The sequence below is a fragment of the Chenopodium quinoa genome, unplaced genomic scaffold (assembly GCF_001683475.1).
Source record: "Chenopodium quinoa cultivar QQ74 unplaced genomic scaffold, ASM168347v1, whole genome shotgun sequence".
NCBI lineage: Eukaryota > Viridiplantae > Streptophyta > Magnoliopsida > Caryophyllales > Amaranthaceae > Chenopodium > Chenopodium quinoa.
Genome location: NW_018743051.1, coordinates 1,112,442 through 1,132,699, shown reverse-complemented (window position 1 = coordinate 1,132,699; position 20,258 = coordinate 1,112,442). Strand labels below are relative to the sequence as shown.

At 40.7% G+C, this 20,258-nt stretch overlaps 1 long non-coding RNA gene across 1 annotated transcript; it reads left to right on the top strand.

Annotated features, from left to right (window-relative positions):
* The first annotated feature begins 3,206 nt into the window (after nucleotides 1–3,206).
* On the top strand, nucleotides 3,207–6,525 carry LOC110731014. The gene is made up of 3 exons (XR_002513221.1): nucleotides 3,207–3,889; nucleotides 6,048–6,106; nucleotides 6,260–6,525. It is a non-coding gene; the product is annotated as an uncharacterized LOC110731014 (long non-coding RNA).
* The last annotated feature ends 13,733 nt before the right edge of the window (nucleotides 6,526–20,258 follow it).

Sequence of the window (20,258 nt, the reverse complement as noted above, 5' to 3'; positions counted from 1 at the left end):
ACCAATGAAATTTTAGATTAATAATTTATTTTAGAATTAAAAAATTCACTTGCCACCTAAGAAAAAGTGACGAATAAGATTTAAGAATTTTGCCACATAGATAAAAATAACGAATTGTGAACAATTAAAATTTAATTTATTTTAAAAAACTAATAATTATCTTTTTTTACATATATGGATGTAAATCTTTGATCATAAATATCTTTAATCTCTCCCTAGCAAATATTATAAAAATTATAGAAATTTAGAAGATTTCCCCTTATTTTTTTAATAGTTAAAAGATTTTAGATGACACCATCATTTTGAAACAGAACGAGTATATAAAAAAACGCATTTGCAAAGAACTTATTTTAATTGTCATTTATTTTTTATTAAGCAAAATTGAAGAATAAGGTTTGGGATTTTAAATTCAAGTGCCACGCAAAATAAATAAACCTACAAAAGATAAGTTTAGTGTTAAAATTAAAAAAAAAAAATTATCTTATGATATTAGGAATTTTATTCAAATATCCGATGAATGATCTTCATATAAAAAAATCTTAAATTAATTAAAAATATTTACTAGAATCGTGCATCGCACGGGCTTATATCTAGTATTCAATAACAACAACAAAAAAAAGATTATTGACATATGCAAGTTTTACCGTGACAATCACCAGCTACAACTCTTGAATATTAATTGATAAATCGGCCTTAAGTAATTCATCAAACTAATTTATGGAAAATTGAGCACCACTTGCATGACGCTTGTGATCATCTCCATAATTTATGATAATTGCATAACAATATAAGAATATCATGATCAATGTGCGGCACAAGGAGTATCAATTCATTTGTTTGGTACCAAACATCCAACATTTATATAATTTGGCTGCCAACTTTATTTAATAGCCTATGCTTAATCATATAGTTAATGTTCATGCATCACATAGTACTGAATATTATTATTTAAAATGAACCTAGTGGTTTTGGTACGTTGTGTTTTGATGTTTCTCTACTTTTTCGTTTAGCTTTAATTAATTGTTTGTCTACCCGACCTAAACTAACTTGCGGCATACTCACCCGATCGGGCGGCGCGATTGGGCCCGCTTCCTTCACACCCAGCCAATAATTTAAGTGTGGTTCGTGGCCTCGTTACTTGGTCCGATATTTCCTTCTTCGTCATATATCTTAGGCTCGTAATAATACAAAGTATTGTACTTACGAACCGAACCCTTAATCAACGAACTAAATTCCTTTAACTCGATCTTGAGCTTTAAATATCCGGTCATAAAATACGATCCGACTCTAATGTCTTCGTAGTGGCTCAATAAGCTCATGAATTATCATAAATCTGCAAATTCCTACAAAATAGTACCAACTCTACAAAAACACTAGAAAATGTATATTAGTAATAAAAATAGCTCCGAAGAGCTCAAATAAGCACAAATATGACCATGGGAAGGGGAATAAAATATATATAAAATAGACTTATCACACCCTCAGGCGGTATAAGGTCATGTTAAACCTCAAGAAATGCGTCTTTGGTGTTGAGTCTAGGAAGTTTCTCGGATTGCTGATTGATCAAAGGGGGATAGAGGCTAACCCCGAAAAGATACAGGCGGTGGTTGACATGAAGTCACCCCGTTCTGTCAAGGAAGTTCAGAGACTCACTAGTTTCTTGGCCGCCTTGGGGAGGTTTCTCAGCCGGTCAGGCGACAAATGCCTTTACTTTTTCCAAGCAATCAGGAAGAATACCAGGTTTGAATGGGGAGACGATGATGAGACGACATTCCAGAAGTTAAAAGAAAACTTGCATTCTCTACCTAGGCCGGTCTGTCCTTTGCCTAGGGAGACGTTGTACATGTATTTAGCTGTCTCAGATCATGCTCTCAGTGCCGTTCTCCTTGCTGAGCGAGACGGCGTTCAGCTCCCGGTTTACTTCATTAGCCATGTTCTCAAACATGCTGAACTCTGGTACCCCATGGTTGAAAAATTTGGCCTTGCTTTGTATATGACATTCAAAAAGCTAAAGCCTTACTTTCTGGCACATCCGGTGGTGATTTACACCGACCAGCCACTCAAGCGGCCAATGTCCACCTTGGAGTCATCCGAGAGAATGTTGAAATGAGCTATTGAAATGCAAAGTCTTGAAATCACTTACGAACCAAGAAAGGCAGTGAAAGGTCAGGCGTTTGCCGACTTCATTGTTGAAATGACCCGTCCGGTGGCTCCGGATAATCTTAACCAGGTTTGAAAAGTGTATGTAGACGGGAGCTCTACAAAGAACGGCTGTGGTGCAGGTGTAATCTACGAGTCTCCTGAAGGGGACAGATATGAGTTTGCACTACGGTTCAAGTTTCAGGCCTCTAATAATGAGGCGGAATATGAAGCTCTGCTAGCCGGTATCCGTATGTGTAAGGCGACGTGGGCAATGAAAATTGACGCCTACTCTGATTCACAGTTGATCGTTAGCCAGTATGAGGGAAAATTTGAAGCAACTCATCCGGCTATGATCAAGTATCTTCAGGCGGTTAAAGAGGAGGCTGGGTCACTTGAAGAGTTTCACTTGAATCAAGTACCCAGGTCGGACAACAACCAGGCGGATGCATTGTCAAAGCTGGCATCTTTCGCCTGCCATGATACGCCTCGGTTAGTCTTCTGGGAAGTTCTTGGAAAAAGAAGCATCTATGAAGACCCCATTGAAATTCTTGACCGAAGCTCTACCTGGATGGATGGCATCCGGGCCTACCTTTCAGAAGGAACACTTTCTGATTCGCCATAGGAGGCAACCGTCCTGAAGAAGCGAGCTGCAAGCTTCGAGTTGAGAAACGAAGAACTCTTCAAGGCGGGGTTTCTGAAGCCTCTGTTGAAGTGTGTCACCCTAGAAAAGGGGAAGGAAGTTCTCGAAGACTTGCACACGGGATTCTGTGCCTCCCACATAGGCGGCAAGTCCCTAGCCATCAGAGTCAGACGACATTATTTTTAGCCCACTCTTGAGGTAGACGCCAAGGAGTTGGTGAAGAAATGCGATAAGTCACTAGTAGAAAAACTCAAATGCGCACCGAGTTATTGGCACCGGTTCTTAAAAATCGGAGGGAAAAAATTAGGCGGAATTTTTTATAATAGAAATGGCACCGGTTCAAACTAAATCGGTGCCAAATTAGTGAAATGGCACCGGTTTAAACCGGTGGGAATAAACTGTTAAAAAAAACGGTCCTCTTATTTTTCCTTCTTTCCTCTCTTCTTTCTTTCCCTTTCTTTCTGATCGCTCTCTCTCTCTCCTCTTTCTCCTCTGTCCTCTCTCCTCTCCTTTTCTCCCTTTCATTTCACCATACGCGGCGGCGATGTTTACGAAAATCCAGCCTCCTAGCTTAGATCTTTTGAATTTTCAAATGTTATTTGCTTGAATTAAGGGTATTTTTGCTCGATTTTCTGCGGTTTTTGTAGTTCAATTTTGTGGGGGGTTTTGGGTCAATTTTTTTGCTCGAAAACAGAGGGTTGTGGCTCAGATTTGTTCGAATTTAGGGGGTTTTGGCTCGGATTTCTAGGATTTTCGAGTAGTGGTCGAATTTTGTGGGGGTTTTGGGTCGATTTTTTGCTCGAAAACAGAGGGTTGTGGCTTGGATTTGTTCGAATTTAGGGGGTTTTGGCTCGGATTATCTAGGGTTTTCGATTAGTGGTCGACTTTGTAGGTTTTGGGGTCGAAATTCTCGAGGTTTTGGGGTCAAATTTCTGGGGTTTTGCTGGTCGATTTTTTGGGGTATTGTTGTTGAATTTCTGTAAATTTTGCGGTTGAATTTGTCATCACTTTCTAGAACCTCTCGCCAGAAATGTCCTCAATGTGACGAAGTTCAGGTTGTTCGTGGTATTCATGGTCAAAAATGCTTCTTGGGAGCTCGGAGTTTTGGTATTTCTTGCTTTCTCTTTCGAATCTATCGTTTTTTCTTTCATTTTTGCAATTTCATGTTGTTTTTATGAGAAATTTGGTGTCAAACCTAAAAATTTCGATTATTATTTTTTATTATAATTGTGATTGTTTCATGATTAACTTAGATTGATGTTATGGTAAACCAACAATTTGTACTTAGGGACTTTGTGTAGTCAGTGTTTCTTTGGGACTTACTTATCTGTTTTCTGTTGGGCTGTTGACTTAGACTGATGTTATGGTAAGTGTTTGGCCGTAAATGTGTACCAGCAGACTATTTGCAACAATAAAGTATTGATTGTATTCTACTCAAGTGGTAGCTCATTATTTTGTACAATTGATATATTATGTCATTGAATACGGAGATTGCTATTATGTTATGATTGCTGATTAATATGCTTTAGTTGAGTTTAATTGGTTGTTGAGTAGTGAAAAAAGTTAGACTCTGCTCTAGGAACAATTAGAGCACGTTTACTTTAAAAATCTTTAGATTTTTGTTAAGAAGTGGAAAGGTAATTGGTTAAAGGGAAGGAAAGAAAATTAAAGGAAGATTTTGAATTAAAACCATTCCCATCAAAAATGGTCTTTGGTTAGAGAATAGAAAAGGAATAGGGTGGTGATAATGCTAACTAGTTAAGGGTTTCCCTTTATGATGATGTTTGTTTATGCTAAAGTGAGAGCAATGTCAGATTGGGGGAGTCTTATTGAGTAAGTTCATGGGTTTCCCTTTTTGCTGTAAATATATTAGGCAAAAATGCATGAAAAAGGTTGCAGTACAATTTTCTTGAAGGGTTTTTTTTTTTTTTTTTTTTTTTTTTTTTTTTTTGTGTTAATTGATAATTGATAGAGCTAAACATGATTTAGATTGTTGAATTTTATTTGATTATAAATTATATGATGAAGGTAAGTGTTGTAGTCAGCTGGAGGTTGAGTACAACGTTGGCCGGAACGTTTGGCGGGATTGTAGACTTTAGGTTGTCTTCCCTCCAAGTTATTTTTGACATTGGAAGTTTGGAACCTATTCTGTTTGAACTTGTGAGGGTATGTTTTGAACGTATGGAATTTGTTATATTTGAGGTTAAGATACTTATTTTGGTTGAAGCAAGTCTAAGTAAATTGAGGAGAACATTGCCTTAATGTATGCTATCTGACCAGTGAACACCCAATGAACTATGTTGCTGTCCAATGTAGCTAGTTTTTCCTGGAATGTGATTTTGATTTGTGATTATTGATTAAAGATTCAATGGATTATTTAAATTCAGATTAAAGTGATGATTACTTTTTTTTCTTATTATTATATTGGGCTGACAACTATAGAATTTGTTTTCTATAACTAATCCTCTCTGCAGTACCTTTCTAGCTGAATATATATCTCGGCTTCTTTGGATTTGTAAAATGTAAGATAGATTTGTCTATAACATTGTCATATACCTTGTAAATATTGAGTCTTGGAAGATTTACACTGTGCTGACATTTATGTCGTTTAATTAAGATGTTGTGATGAATTGAAATCAGGCTGAAATATTATAGTATCGTTTTTAACTCTTCAATGTTAGTTGGACAGCAGTTTGTTGATTATCATCCATTACAGGAGACGAAGCTCTTTAGAGGGAGCACTTTGAGGAGAGGCCCTTTTTTTTTTTTATGAAACTCGTACTAATTAAAGTGTAGTGACTAGACAACAAAAAAAAAACGTCAGAAAAAAAGTGTAGTGACTCGACAGACAGTATCACAGTAAGGTTGAGGGATTTGATTTGTGAAGTATTGTGGAAGGAACTAGGCTGATATTTTAGGAAAACTTTGACTTGGGAGTTAAGATGTTAGTGTTGAAGAGAGGATTGCGAGTTTGTTTATAAATCCTTTCAATTTTATTTTATCTATTTTTTGACATGATATCCTTGTCAATTCTTCATTGTGGTTTGTCATGAAGTTTGGTGTGCAGTTCTCAGCTTCTGCTATCTAAATGTCGGTATTCCTTTCTGCTTCTGGCAGATCTATACACTTCTTTTGTACTAGTATCATATTAACTTGGTGGGAATTATTTTCATAGATTGTGTCAATGCTGCTGTATCTTTTAGCTTGTTTCCATATTTTCGTTTGCTAACCTTTGTCATTGTTATTGTTGTAATATTCTTGACAGAAATCATGTTTCTTGGAGCTTTTGTGAACCTGAGTTCTTGCATATTCAAACTTTTTAAGGTATTACTGATTGTCTTTAGTACTTCTTAAGGTGTTTATTCAAACTTCTAAGGTTGTACTTTGTTCAGCTAAGATTAGTAGGTTAGTTGTTTTAAGTTGGCTGCTCAGAAACTTGTCGAGTTCTCAATTATTTTAACATGGTACTGCTTTTAGGTGCAAGGCATGCACTCGGATGTAGGGAGTGGATTGGAAAGGCATTGGCTACCATCTTATTTTGGGCAGCCTATGAAATGCTACGAGCAAGGCAGCGGTTGATTGGAGACAAGTATAATGAGGTGGTGGTGTGTACTGTTTCAGACCAGACAACAATGGAGAGCATTATATAAGGAATGAGAACTGCCTTTTTTTAAAAAAAAAAAAATTATTTTAACTTGTATTTTATTTCAGCCTTTGTGTGTAAATTGTATTTTATTTTTTTGGACCAAAATTGTAATATTACAGCTTTTTTTAATGAAAATATGTAAGTTTATATATATGTGTAGGCGTCGTTCGAAGTGCGCCTACGTTAAAAGCATGTGGTGAATATGTTTGGCACTTATAGGAAGTGGGAATTGACATTACGATTAGGGACAAATAAAGTAGGGAACCGCCAACAAGTTTTTAAGGAACTTGTAAACCGTTCACGGATCATAAAAGGCAACCACGAATAAGGGACAACGAAAGCAATAACGATTGACCCGTGAAGATTACACCCCATTCATAATCCATGAGATTACTAACTCCATATGGTTCGGAACCACGAAAGGAGGATCGGGGATGATGGTACGAAGTGAGTCATGGAGTCACATTCGCCCGTATTGGCCTCTACTCGATTCTTATAGTGAAAAGCATTCTTGTGATCTCAAAGGCATACAAGCAATAATTCAATTCGCTCCAAACTATTATTTAACTAAATTGGTTTAAAATTGATGCACACATAATTCTAAAATTTGGTGATCACTTCAATTAATAATAAGATTAAAAGGATCCTAAATCGGTTGTCCAAATTATCTTATTAGTCGTGATTTTCAATTACACATTCCCTTTAACATGCAATATGGTGATCAATAAATAATAGAATAAACATTAATATTAAAACCAATTAATCACAATTCCAAAAACGTAAAATTGTTAGAAAAATAACAATAATAATAAAAGAGCACGATCCTTACTTTGAATCTGTTTGTTTGCAACTACAAAATAATAAACGAGTTAGTAACTTCAAGGAAATAATAAAACAATAACTAAATTAAATAAAATAAAATAAGGTTGATTTTGGGGCCAAACCCTCAAACGATTCTACCTTTCACGCCTTGGCTTAAGGACAGAATCTCGAGTAAAATATGGACTCCTTTGGGTGCTTGAAGAAGGAATTTTGAAGTGAAAAGGGTAGGCTAGGGTTTAGATTAATAGCATAGAAGAGAGAAAATAAGAATAATAAAATTCTGGTTGCCCCGTACATCAGAAATGAGGGGGTATTTATAGGGAAATGTGCTGAGGGAGCACACGGAACCCTAAAATGATAAAAACCCTAAAAAAGTATCTCGTGACACGGTTAGACTGTACCATGACACGGTTAGACAGTACCTTCAGATGGTACACATTCCCGTGACACGGTCAGCTTTGGAGTGACGCGGGAAATTTTCAGAAAACGGAACGGAAAACGCGTTAAGGGTTTACGCGGAAAGGACACGGAACTTCCCGTGTCACGGCAGACCTCCCGTGTCACGGGAAGTCCCACCGTCAGACGGGAAGGGTTCCCGTGACACGGTCAGGCTGTACTGTGACACGGTCAGTTCCAATCCATTTTTCCGTCTAAATTCATTTTTAACCCTAATTTCTTTCGGCTTTTAAGTGCCGATTGATAATTTCGGGCTTTTTTTTTCTGACTTTTATTATTCGGGCTAAAATAAGAAAATAAAAATAAACAAAATGTTTGGGCCAAAAATAAATAATAAAATAAAAAGGTTTGGGCTTAAAATTAATTAATAAGCTTGGGCTAAAATTAAAACTATGCTTTTACCAAACATCCAGACTAATCCATGGACCTTTCAAAAATAAGAATTTAATAAAATACGATTTGTTAAGCACTCTCGGGATTAAATACTAAACCCGACCAACAGTGGCGGTGAAAGGTTATTTACCATCGGGATTGGTTTTGGGGAGACATTTTTAGGTGTCTACAGAAGCCCCCACTTTGACTGAGTTTGTAGAAACGTTAGTTTCAAAAACGATAGTCAAAGTAGCCGATAGGGACAGAGAATGATTAAAGACGTTCTGCGATCCTAAATCATTCTGTATACGCTGAGACCTGCAGAAAAATGTTAATTCCACAGATAAAAGAGTAAAGGGATAGAATACGTGTCTGGCACCAGTGTGTCGGTGACAAACGAGTTTGGCAGCTTCCTAAGCTTGAAGGAATCTACCGAGTGACATTGGTTGAAACGCTTCCCATGATTGAGGAAAGCCGACTGAAGAGTTTGGTACCTTTCTAAGTCTGAAAAAAGCTACCGGATAATACTTTCCATGCCTGAGGAAAGTCGACGAACGAATTTGGTGTCATTCTATGCTTGAAGAAATCCACCGCTAATGCCTTCCATACTTGAGGAAAGCCGACAAAGGAATTTTGTGGTTTTCTATACTTGAAGAAGAATCCACTGATAATGCTTTCCATGCCTGAGGAAAGCCGAATTGGCGGTTTTCTATACTTGAAGAAAAATCCACCGATAACGCTTTCCAAGCCTGAGGAAAGCCGACTTGGCGGTTTTCTATACTTGAAGAAAAATCCACTGATAACGCTTTCAAGCCTGAGGAAAGCCGACTTGGCGGTTTTCTATACTTGAAGAAAAATCCACCGATAACGCTTTCCAAGCCTGAGGAAAGTCGACTTGGCGGTTTTCTATACTTGAAGAAAAATCCACCGATAACGCTTTCCAAGCCTGAGGAAAGCCGACGATTGCTGAAAATTGATAAGTGTATAGTGGTTCGATTATCCCCGAACGTGGGCCGCAGATAATTCACAATTCTTAAGCTGATTGTCCGACCATATTAAATGATTAAAATGCCGAAAAATAGGGTTTGACGCTTGTCAGGGGTAAAATGGTAATTTTAGCCCCCCTTAAATATCAGTTCGGATTTTCCGCGTAACTGTAGCGAAAAATAATCGCCCAATAAGCTCGGAAAGTCAGCCAAACTAGTCAAAAAGCTAAGAATATTCCCTGACCAAGCTCAGTTTTGCCGCGTCACGTCATTAGGTTCCCGTGACACGGTCAGGGATTCCCGTCAGACGGGACAAGTATCCCGTGTCACGGGACCCCTATTTTCTTCTTTTTCTTTTTTTTTTCTTTTCGCTGTTTGAATCAGTCAACAACGGTCACTTTTGCTCTTTTTTTTCCTTTTTTGTCTTTAAATCTGCGTGCTTGTTTTCACCATTTCACCATTTTACACTTCTTCACACTTGCCTTCACACTTCACCATTTTTGCTCCTTTCTTACCAAAAACTGCCGTGCCACGCCTGAGGTTAACCGCCGGCCGTCGAAGCTCGCCGTGACACGGTAACGGCGACCGTGACACGGTTAGTCTGATTTTTTTTTCTCCCTTTTTTTTTTATTTTGCTGCGGTTTTTTGGCTACTGTACTGCGCTGCTGCTGTTTCCGTTGCTGCTTCTGTTTCTGTCCCGGAGTTTCCGCCCAGATTTGTCGGAGCTCTGTCAGGCTTGAAGGTCGCCGTGACACGGTTAGTCTTGCCCGTGTCGCGGCAGCTGCGCTGTTGGCCGGAACACGTTTTCGAGTTTTGGAGTTCGAATTTCACCAATTTTGTTGTAATTTCTCGATCTTCTCCTCATTTTCGACCCTTTACAAACATTCATGTAAGCTCCCTTTGATTTTTGCTTTGAATTTACTTCACATTAACAATTTCATGACAAACTCTAAAAAATCAATTTGGGGGTTTTTTGATTTTGAAGCTTTATGTTGAAATTCTTGCCATGGTTTTACTTGTATATGTGTACATGTGTGTTTGTGAGAAATTTGAGACAAAAATTGCATGATTTCATGGAGAATTGAGCAAATCACCATTTTTGGGTGTTACTTTGTGAAATAATGTTCATGTTTCGAAATGGTGAAAAAAATGGTGGTGAATCTTGTGAAATGATGTGTTGATTCATATTTTGCATATGTACTATATTGTCATGGAGAACATAGTATCATGCGGCTAGGAGAACTGTAGTATTAGTTTGTCATGGAGAAACTAAATACCATAATTTTGCCAATTTTTAGCCTTGAGGTAAAAATTTAGCATATAATTCAATAAACAACTAAATAGCTTAGGAAATGATGCTAAGTATTCAGATTGTTATTGTAAATATGCGACTTGAATTAAATGTTTAGGAAATGATGCTAAACATTTAGATAAAATTTAGCATATAATTCAATAAACAACTAAATAGCTTAGGAAATGATGCTAAGTATTTAGATATTTTTTTTATTATAAATATGCACCTTAAAAAATGTTTAGGAAATGATGCTAAACATTTAGATTTTTATAATAGCATGCCTAGACGACGAGATTGCGACCTTTCTACCCGCGGCCGGCGTCGGGCTTTTCGGGAGGACACTCCCACTGTCCCTGAGGGCGTGGACGACGACGTCTTGGAGTCCGAGCCTCGGACTTCTACGAGTAGGGGTAGGTGGGTTCCACCTCCGTGGACCCCAGACCAGTTGGTTTTCTGCCATGAAAACCACATCTCTCACCGCGCACTCTCCGGCATAGTCGATGGCACACTTCGCCAGCATGGTTCCGGGGCCGGTGATTTGATCCCTCGACTTTACCAGGTCATTACGGGGGATCCTGCTACGAGCACCCTATGGGAGTCGTCTGGCTTGGTCGATTTCTACGCGGCGGTTGTAGGGTTTCGCAGCCCCCGGGGTTGCGGCGCGACGGTCGTTCGCGCATTGTTGGAGTATTTATGGGATACTACCAACACGTTTCACTTTGCTTGGGGGGAGATGACGGTGACCCCCCTGGACTTCAGCATGATCAGCGAGCTGCGCTTTACTGACCGGGCAGTAGGCTAGATGTCTGATCTATCTTGGACATTGGCTGAGGTAGCTGATTTGTTGGGTCCGGTCGTTCAGCACATCAGGACCCGACCGGTGTCTCGAGGTGGTCCTAGGAGTGGACGATCGGAGTCGGCTTCAGTTCTTGCTCGCGGCTTCGATATGGAGGATACGACGACCGAGCAGCGGGTGCGGATCTTCATCTTGATCCTGATCTCTATGACCCTCTCTCCCGACAGGAGTTCATGCGTGCTCCTCTGCTACCTCCCCTCTTTGGCCAGGATTCCCGAGATAGGATCCTACAGCTGGGCCAATCTTGGGTACGCGAATCTTCTTCTATCTCTACGTCATGGCTACCGTCAGCTGAATGACGAGTCCCCTATCACCGTTTACGGCCTGTGGAGAGTCGTAGAGGTGATGATCTTTTCCCTTCTTGTTTCATTTCGGCTTGTTCGATTCGTGTGCTGAATGTTATTTTTGTTGCAGTTATGGTTCTACGAGTACTTCCCAGGCTTGGCTCCTCGCCGGCGTCGGGGAGTGGTCCATGACTTCCCCGTCGGAGCCAGCTGGCGTGACCGAGGAGAGTCACGGGTGGAGTCTGTTCCAGCGCTTCGTGGGCTACTACGCCGAGGCACCTCTTCCGTTGGTGTAAGGATTAGCTTTGTTGCGTTTTTTCCTTCTGATGTTGTTTCTGTTGTTTCATGCCTAACTTTTTATGGTTTCCAGGTTCCCATCGATGTCCAGTATCGTCCTTGGGCCGGGATGACTGATCTACCCGAGGCCCTACGTCTTTCAGTGTACCGTACCATTTTGGTTGGTACTGGGCGCTTCGTCTTGTATTTGGGGGAGCGAGTCGTCCGTCAGCATAACGACGATCGTTTCGTGGTGCCTTCATCCCCGCGAGAGTCGATGCTGGACTCCCGCTTGATCAGAGGGTTGATCAACAGGGGAGAGCGCTACACTCTTCCGTGGCATGAGCTCGTTCACATGGAGAGCGACTATGCGCGGGATTTGCTTCCCTCTCTGGCTCCTCCACCCCGTCTTCCCGAGGTATGATTTCTTTCGAGAATCTTCTTTGCTAGTCTCTGTTTTAAATAGTCGAATAACTTGATTATTCGATCATATTTTTAGACGACCATCCACCCTGTGGGGAGGATTCAGATTATTCCTCAGTCTGTCCGCTACCCTGGGCCGATCGGTATCACGGAGGACCATATTGCTGACGCGCCGGAGGGTTATAGACAGGCGCAGGAGTCAGTGCCCGAGGTTTTTGAGCCGGTGAGTTTTCTTCGACGCATTATCCACTCTTTTAATGCTGCTTATTACTGATTTTTCTTTGTTTTATCCTCAGCCTAACCGCCCGGAGGTGATGGGAATTATGAAGCTGGTGGACGCGCTGAAGTATTGCATCATCAAGCTTCGACGTGGTGCGAGTTGTCGGAGCTCTAGCGACGTTCTTGAGGTATCACTTATTTCTTCATTTCTGCCATTTGTTTTATTTTGCGTCATTGACACCTTTTGATTTTGTGTTTTTCAGTAGCGACGGAGGTCCCGCTCGCGCTCGAGGCCCAGAGGCTCGGACGAGGAGGAGCTTGGTCGTGGTAGACGATCTCCTGAGGTTCACCGACAATCTCAGCGAGAGCCTCAGACTACTCAGCCATTCCAGGAGGCTCAGTGGCAGCAGGGTCAGTCTTCTCAGTGTCCGTCATTTTCACAGCCTCCAGTTCCCGAGTTTGGGTCTCCTTTGGATCCTGGTTCATTCTCGGCTCCATTATCCGGGATTCCTCCACCGCTGTCGGGCTTGTTCTCGGTTCCGATGTATGGGACGATGCCTTCGCCGACGATTTCAGTATCTTTGGGCCAGTCTACTCCATTTTCCTGTTGGACGGGTCCTACCTTGAGCTTAGCTACTGCCGGGCCTACGAGGACTAGTAGGGACGCTACTCCCCGTACTCGGATGGTCGAGGGACTCTTCGGTTTGCCGTTCCCATACACACAGGGAGGTCCACATGCACAGGGTCAAGATGAGACTGATTCTGATTCTAGAGATTTTTGACCGAGGGTTTTTGTGCATACTGTGATGACACTTGACACATTTATGTATTACGACTCTTTGTACATTATTTACAGTTTATATATCTACTATTGTGTGTGTTTGAGACTCTTTGTGTGTGATTGTGTACTTATTAATGACACGACGAAAAAACATAAGTGGAGTAATGGAGGGTACCGACCTTCCCCAAAAGAAAAGAAATAAAAAACACTCAAAATAAAATTACTTTCCCCAAAAGAAAAGAAAAGAAAAGAAATAAAAATAAAATGATGAATAAATAAATATAAAAAATATCTTCCCTAAAAGAAAAATAAAATAAAAAACAAAAGAAATAAAATCTTAAAATAAAATAAAGATAAAAATAAAAAAAGGTGAGAATTTTATTAGAAATAAAACTCTCAGAAAAGACTGAAAAATAAACGTTAAAGATAAGAAAATACAAAAAATTCGGATAGATACGGAAAAGATGAAAAAATATAACGTGCAAGGTGCCGTGTCACGGCAAAACCTGCCATGTCACGCAAAGATTCCCGTGACACGGTGGAATTTCCCGTGTCACGGGACGCGTATTATTCCGCGGTTTGTTTTACGCGTGTGAAAAGATAAATTCTGGGCAGTTTCGAGCGCTTTTGCTATAAAATAAGACCAGATTATTCATGATATGCATAATTACGAAACACAAAATAATTTAGAATTTCATATTTCAATAATCATGTCTCAGAATTTTGATAATACGTTGCGCGACTGGTCTTATTCTTTGACCAATGCTGAAAAAAGAGAGTTAGAATTATTTCATGTCAGGGGTTTGCTAGCCCTGCGACATGTAGCTATTGAACATGATTTTCTTAGAGCGGCATTAGATTATTGGAGTCCAAAAACACACTGTTTCAAATTTGATTATGATGAAATCTGTCCTCTGCCGGAGGAATTTGGTGCAATCTTTGGATTTCCTGCTAGAAATCTTATTGCCATGCCTACCTTACGTGAATATTATTACCAAGACTTTGAACGCCATCTGAATCTAACAGATCCAGATTTAAATAGAATTGTTTGTGGTAATGAAGTAGACTTAGAAAAACTTGCTAATTTATATTTTAATCGCCCTATCTCCGAGTCTTATCATGTGTATCGTAGAAGGGCATATATTTTTTGCATGTTTAGCAAGCTACTATTTGCAAACGGTAGGGTAGGACATGCTTGTCTAGCGTCTGTACTTGAGCATGTAGAATCCGGAAGATCTCCTATGCCGACGTGCCTTGGAGAAACATTTCGTGGTCTTGACGAGGCAAAAGTTGATCGGAAAGCCATCAGGAAGGGCTCTCTGGTACTACTACAGGTAAAAATACGCTCGGTAAAGCCATCACGGTTGGGGTCTGCCTTGACACGGTTAAGACTGCCGTGTCACGGGAATCTGCAATTTTTATTTTTTTTTTTTTTTTGGCAGATTTGGTTGATGGAGCGTTTGGAATTATTTGAAGCCCCTGACGATATTGAAAAATATGGCCCCAACGACTTAGTCCGTAGGAAGAAGAATTACTCTGCGAATATGTCGTATGAAGATTGGAAAAATTTCTTTGCAAAGAGGGAATTTTCCATTCGTTGGGTGGTGCCTTGGTGGAGGCTTACTAGGATGGTTGGCACGAATGAAACTCCATATTGTCCGTGTTCCTAGTATTTCCAAATTGACCTTTTACTGTCCTTCTCGACTAATGCGGCAGTATGGACTTGAACAAGTAATTCCACGCTATAACGATAGTCCTCGTGAAGTATCGTTGCATGAGAAGTAACGTTCACAAGTACGAGGCTTATTGGATTGGAAGACCTTTTTGGACCGTATCTGCAAGTGACCAAGCTCCTCCTCCCTTATCTAGTGCATACAAGGCATGGTTTAACCCTAGAAGTAGGAGGGAACGATTCGGATCACGCAAGTCTGATGTGAAAGAGTCGTCTTGGAGATAAGAAAGCTCCTCTTAAAGATCGTCTAGGTCCAAGAACACAAGGAATTGAGTTTAAGACTCCTAAGATGCCAAGAAAAAAGACCTACGTGAAAGGAAAGGGTAAAGAAAAGATGGTGTATAGGGAGAAACAACCGAAAAAGTTCAAGAAAGGTGAAAGGGGTGAGTGTTCGACTAGGGGTGTGACGGTTCAGGCTACAAAAGACACACTAATGGTGAAGGACCGACCTAATTGAGTAAGGAAAGGATGTTCCTAAAGAGAAGAGGGATTAGATAAATAGTGCTTTGCATTTTATAATTTATAATTTTATATTTAAAATAAGGCATTTGATGCCAATATTTGTAGTCGCATTTATTTTAATAATAGCATATTTATTTCAGCCTTTAAAATAAAAATTACAATGACTTTTATTAATTATCCGAGTCAAGGAGTACGGACGCAATGGAAGAACGAAAATAAAAACTCGAACAATAAATTCGCAACGAATGCACTAATAAATAAAACGGGAAACTGAAAATCTGCCGTGTCACGGTCAAAGGGTCCCGTGACACGGTTAAAGTTCCCGCGTCACGACAAAACTTTTTTTTTTTGACAGACAAGGGTGACGTGGCATGGAACAATTCTCCGTCAGACGGGAGAAATTCCCGTGTCACGGAAGTCACCCTGTCCTTTTTGCCGTTCAGGGGTTGTCGTGACACGGGAATTTCTCCCGTCAGACGGGAAGAAATTCCCGTGTCCGCGGCACATTTTTACACTTTTTTTTTTTAAAATTATTTTTCCGTGACGCAATGCTGAACCGACGCGCATATTAGATCAATAGAGGAGAATTTTTTTTATTTTAAAGTGGTCGGGCCCCCTTGAGGGGTTGCCTACGTATCCTAAAAAAGGAATGAGGCCAGACGTAGCTCAATTGGGTCATGAACCCATACGACTAGGCGTAGAATTTCTTGAGTTGATCCAAGTTGGTTAAATTATGGAAGCCGTTACCGTCCATGTCTACTAATTGTGCCGCTCCGCCAGACAGGATGGCTTTAACAATATACGGGCCTGACCAGTTTGGTCTGAACTTTCCTCTTGGATCTAACACATTTTTACGAAGTGCCTTAAGCACTAGGTCACCCTCTTTAATATTCCTGGTCTTGACTTTTTTATTAAAATGTCGTGCCATACGCTGTTGGTAGGTTTGGACATGATGCAAAGCTGCCAAGCGTTTTTCATCAAGTAAGACCAGTTCGTCATATCTTACTCTAATCCAGTCGACTTCATCTAGTTGGCTTTCCAATGCGATTCGGAGAGAAGGTATCTCGAGCTCGATTGGTTGTACAGCTTCGACGCCATAGACTAAAGAAAAAGGGGTAGCCCCTGTCGATGTACGAACAGAGGTTCGATAACCCCAAAGGGCGAAATGTAGCTTACTTGGCCAATCCTTATAATTTTCCGTCATCTTTTCGATGATGGTCTTCACATTTTTGTTGGCCGATTCGACTGCTCCGTTCGTTTGTGGTCTGTAAGGTGATGATCGATGATGTTTGATATGATATTTCTGCAACAATTCCGCGCATTCGGCTTGGAAATGTGTTCCATTGTCACTGATCATCTCATGTGGTACCCCATAGCGGCATATAATATTTTTCTCAATGAATTGAGCTACATGTTTTGCCGTCAGCTTGGCATATGAGGCTGCCTCGACCCATTTGGTGAAGTAATCGATTGCTATGAGAATGAATTCATGCCCCCATTGTCCTGGTGGTGTGATTTTTCCAATGATGTCAATGCCCCAAGTGGAGAAAGGCCATGGAGAAGTATATGTGTAGAGAAGAGAAGGTGGAACATGTTGTAAGTTTGCGTAGATTTGACACTTCATACATTTCTTGACGTACTCGTGACAATCTTGCTCCATAGTAGTCCAACAGTAACCTTGTCGTTGAATCTTTTGACTAACATCTTTGCATTCATGTGAGTTCCACATACACCAGCATGAAGGTTTTCCATGGTTTTATGTGCTTATTTTTTGGCTATACATAAGAGATTCCTTCCCGTTGCGGTTCTCTTGTGGAGTTCTCCCCTAATGAGCACATAATGTGAGGCCAGGAGCCTCAAAGCACGGCGTGCCCTTTTGTCAGTATTAGGAGGATATGCTGCTCTTGTCACATAATTAAGGATTCTTTATACCATGGTTCTTCATCTTCTTCCTGTGATTTTTGTTCATCATCGAGTGCATGAACATAAGCTGGTTCATATCTCCTCTCTATGGTCAGTGGCATCCTGATCGTGTCAGCTAGAATTCACACCATTGATGCTAACTTAGCTAGTGCGTCGGCGAACTGGTTTTCTTCTCTTGGCAAATACATATATTCCACTTCATCTAGTTGCTCTGTGAGAGTTTCCAGATGAGCTTGATACGTAGCGAGACTTTCACTTCTCACTTTCCATCTCTTTGAGATTTGGTTAATGATTAGTGAAGAGTCACCGTAGATTCTGAGTTTCTTGATTCCCAAGGCGACAACTGTTTCTAATCCCAAAATGCATGCTTCATATTCTACGGCATTGTTGGTGACATCAAAGTCGAGCTTCATGGAAATTGGGATGTGTTCTTCATTGGGCGATATGAGCAAGACTCCTACACCACATCCTTTTTGGTTTGAAGCTCCATCGAAATAGAGCGTCCAACTATCGTCTTTGGTCACGAGTAAATCTTCGTCAGGGAAATTGTACTCATCTTCTTCTTTTTCAGCTTCTTCTAACGGGAAGTCTGCTAAGAAGTCAGAAACTGCGGAACCTTTGATAGCTTTTTGTGGCACAAATCTCAAGTCAAATTGAGCCAGATTGACTATCCACCTTGATAATCTGCCGTTGAGTGTTGCTTTCTCGAACAGGTATTTGAGAGGATCCATCTTAGACACGACATGCACCGTATGAGTGAGCATGTAATGTCTTAGTTTCTGTGCGGCCCATACAAGTGCGAGACACAACTTCTCGAGAGGCGTGTATCGCGTCCCATATCCTTGGAGTTTCTTGCTCAGGTAATAAATTGCATTCTCCTTGCTTTCGATCTCTTGTGCTAGCATTGCCCCCATCGTTTCTCTTGTGACCGTAAGGTAGAGTCGAAGAGGAAAGTCAGGTATAGCTGGCGCTAGCACGGGTGGGTTTGCCAAATACTCTTTGATTTTGTCGAAAGCCTTTTGGCAGTCATCATCCCATGTGACTGGGACATTCTTCTTGAGCTTCTTGAATATAGGTTCACATATCGTTGTGAGCTTTGATATGAACCTGCTTATGTACTGCAACCTTCCAATGAAGCCTCGAATCTCCTTATCGTTTTTTGGTGGTGGCATGGCCATGATTGCTTTTAATTTTTAAGGATCTATTTCAATTCCTCGAGAACTGATCACATATCCAAGTAATTTGCCTGACGTGACTCCGAATGCACATTTTGCTGGATTTAATCTCATGTTTTACTTACGGAGTCTTTTAAAAAAACTTGCTAAGTGCGACGATATGGCCTGGGCGATCCTTAGACTTGACAATCATATCATCGACATAGACCTCCACTTCTTTGTGCATCATGTCATGTAAGAGTGCTGTAGCTGCTCTTTGGTAGGTGGCACCCGCGTTTTTCAACCCGAATGGCATTACCGTATAACAATATGTACCCCACTGTGTGATGAATGTGGTTTTCTCCATGTCTTCTTCGGCCATCAATACCTGATTATATCCGGCATAACCATCCATGAATGACAGGAGTGCATGGTTTGCTGTATTATCTACCAGAATGTCAATGTAAGGTAGAGGGAACCCATCTTTTGGGCTTGATTTATTGAGATCCCTGTAATCAACACACATTCTGACCCTTCCATCCTTCTTTGGAACTGGAACTACATTTTCTATCCATTCCGGATACTTGGATACTCTGATGAAACCTGCGGCCAATTGCTTCCTGATTTCTTCTTTGATTTTGAGAGCCACATCTGGTTTCATTCGGCGCAACTTTTGTTTGACAGGCTTCATACCTGGAATGAGTGGTATCGTATGTTGAGCTATATCCCTGTCAATTCCTGGCATATCTTGATATGACCAAGCAAATACATCAACAAATTCACTAAGCAAGTTAATTAGCTCTTTGCGTTCATCTTGACTTAATGTTAATCCAATTTTTACTTCTTTAACAGTCGTATCATTGGAAATATTAACTGTTTCTGTATCTTTTATAACTGTTGTTTTATTTTCGTGTTCTTCCATTGCTTTTATTATTTCTTTGTCATTTTTATCATTAGCAAAGCAATATTGATCAGGACTAGGGGAATGGCACGCGTCGTAAGCAAAGGTATTCATTTCATTGAATTTATTGGCTAATACATCAAGAGAGGCAAGGTCGGCTGCAACCTCACCAGAATTATTAGGACTAGGAAGAGAGGACTCAACAAGAGACTCAGGGCTGAACTCTATAGCAGAAAGAGGGTCAGCCTCAGACTCTAAGGACTCATCTACAGACTTAGACTCAGACTCGGACTCAGACCCGGACGATTCAAACTCATCAAACATAGGACCCTCGCCATCGGTTATTTCCAACTTCTCTCCACTCGGCGTAGTGATCCTTAATGTCTTGCGCCATCCCCTTGAAATGTTGTCAGCTTGGACGATTAACTCGGAGGGGTCGAAATCTTTGTTTTCTATGACGGCTTGAACGAGCTCAGAGTTATCATTGCAGACCGGCTAGGATTCATTCTTGTCCATTCCAAAAAGAAGGTTGATTCCCAGATCATCAGAGTTCAGGCTAGCTGACTTCTCGACTGTGGAGAGCTCTTCATCGATGAAGTCACAATCGAGGAACACCTCGAATCCCGGTTCACGGATCCCATGATGGACAAATGGTTCAGGGAATTAATAGCATGGGAAGTCTTCCCCTTCTTTGATGTACTGGCCATTGAGGGTGAACGGATATGGATCCATGGCCATTTCCGTCTTCGTGATTCGAGCGTTGTTGCGAGCTTTCATTTTCAATGCAGCTTGTTTGAGATCTTCTTTTGTTGGCTCGATACCCAAGCCGAAAGTATCCTTCTTGAGCGCACCGGGATGGCCCCAAGATTTAGCCATTTTCTTCTTGAGC